General features: G+C 49.7%; 1 protein-coding gene across 2 annotated transcripts in view; it reads left to right on the top strand.

Annotated features, from left to right (window-relative positions):
• The first annotated feature begins 299 nt into the window (after nucleotides 1–299).
• NIPAL3 (NIPA like domain containing 3) overlaps nucleotides 300–1775 on the top strand; it is a 69485-nt gene continuing 68009 nt past the window's right edge. Inside the window, exon 1 of one of the 2 annotated variants that reach the window (XM_019650149.1) lies at nucleotides 300–426. The gene's annotated coding sequence lies outside the window, so the exon portion shown is untranslated. The remainder of the gene's footprint in view (nucleotides 427–1775) is intronic. The other variant, XM_019650148.1, reaches the window with a different exon arrangement.

The raw sequence follows: 1775 nt of genomic DNA on the forward strand, positions 1-1775 counted from the left end.
CGTGCAGGTGGAGGTGAGCGTCACCTGAGCTCTCCAGGACAGCCAGAGACTGGGAGCGGAGTGTGCTCCATCGTCCTTCCTGTGGCCGCTAGAGGGGACCCCATCCAGGTGAGCGCAAAGCTCCTGCGAGTTGCGGCTTTCCTCTCGCTTTGCCCTACGCTTCAAGCAAGCTTTGCGGCGCAGCTAACGCCCGAAGATGTCCCGCCCACCCCCTCCTTGCAGCCATTCGCCTGCGTGAAGAGCCCGGCAGCCTCTGACTGGCAGGCGGCAGGGCAAATCAAATCGCGGCCTTTGAAAGCAAAACACTGCAGGACCCAGGCAGCACTGAGTTGGGGAATTAAGGAGGCTGTGCCTCCGGGTTGAGCGAAGAGTCGAAGTCCTTTCTCAGAAACCTCTGATAGGTGGGCCTTAGAGGAAACGCCGCCGGTGAGTAGTGATTAATACGGAGGGGGAACTTGAATTCAGCCTTTGTTTCAGGAAAAGCGAATGCATTTGTAATCATCTAATACCCTTCTTGCTGTTACCAGCCTTATCAGTTTGGGTCTCTGCCTCAGAATGTTTTTTCCATTTTTGCATCGAGGGTGAGAGGATGGGCGGGAGGGTGGGGGAGCATGGTTTTGCTTTAATAAAGGCGATGCCAGGCTTTACCAAATTAGGAAGTGAAATGGATTAACTTTGCCAAAATTATTCCTCTGTACGCCGGCTCGGGCTTTCCTAGCAGATGGTGGAGTTAGCAGGTGGACTGAGAGGAAGCATTCTTGATCTACGCTGCCTGCTGGAAGTTGTAGTTTTCAGCGCCATGGGAGGGGACTGAAATCAGCCAAACCCTAGGAAAGGAAAAGCAGTTGGCATCTAACTGGCACTCACCAGCCAGAAGCTGAATCGTCAGGTGGTAGGAAAAGGCGTGGTTTATCTATTTTTTTCAGATGGAGTCAAATTCTAATGCAGACCCTACTCTTAGCAGCCATGAGCTATGATTCTCTCATCTGTAAAACCTGCTCGGTGGGTTGGTGAAATTATTGATTGAGATAAGAGAGACAGGGTGGAGTGGAAGCAAGCATCTAATAAATTATCTTTTCTTCTTGAGGACTCTGCTCACTGGTGGCGGTGAAGGCCTCAAAATTAAGGGGTGGCTGGCAACACAGAGTTGGTTATTTGCCTCTTGGGCATATGTGAGTCCTGGGAAGGTGCTTTGAAGTCAGGAAAAAAAGAGTCACTAGGCAAAGAATGTATGCCATATAAGGGAAGACAACTTGCAAACTGTTTTTCCAGGGCTTTTAGTCTAAACTGCTACCCAGCTGAGGGAGAGCCTTTTATTTTTTTGTAGACAATGCCTCACAGGCCTGGGGGTTCCTGAGGCTGAGAGAGAAGCTACTTTTTAACAGCAAATTAAATGACAGTAACAACCACCACCACAAACAAAAGGGAAAACAAATCCACCTGGGCAAACCAGCTGGTCTAAATGAGGTTAACAGGCCTGGATTCACATCACCCCCTTGGCATGTCCCCAAGGCCTGTTTGCTTTCTCTGACATCCTGTAGGTGAGGCTGGGTCTATCTGCTGTATCTTTGGAGGTGCTGTTGATTAGGCCTGTGTAAGTCATTCCATTCTTGACTGTGAAGAAGCCACAGTGCATCAGGTGCTTGACAGACTTGCCTTTAGCTAGACAGTAGATATGTATGGAGGGCATTATGCCAGGTTCTGAGCTAGATCTGGGGAGGGAGCAACCAAATGGGATTCAGCAAACGTTTTCCCAGAGTTTGTGTTCCAGTGCC

The sequence above is a fragment of the Hipposideros armiger genome, unplaced genomic scaffold (genome assembly GCF_001890085.2).
Source record: "Hipposideros armiger isolate ML-2016 unplaced genomic scaffold, ASM189008v1 scaffold_138, whole genome shotgun sequence".
Taxonomy (NCBI): domain Eukaryota; kingdom Metazoa; phylum Chordata; class Mammalia; order Chiroptera; family Hipposideridae; genus Hipposideros; species Hipposideros armiger.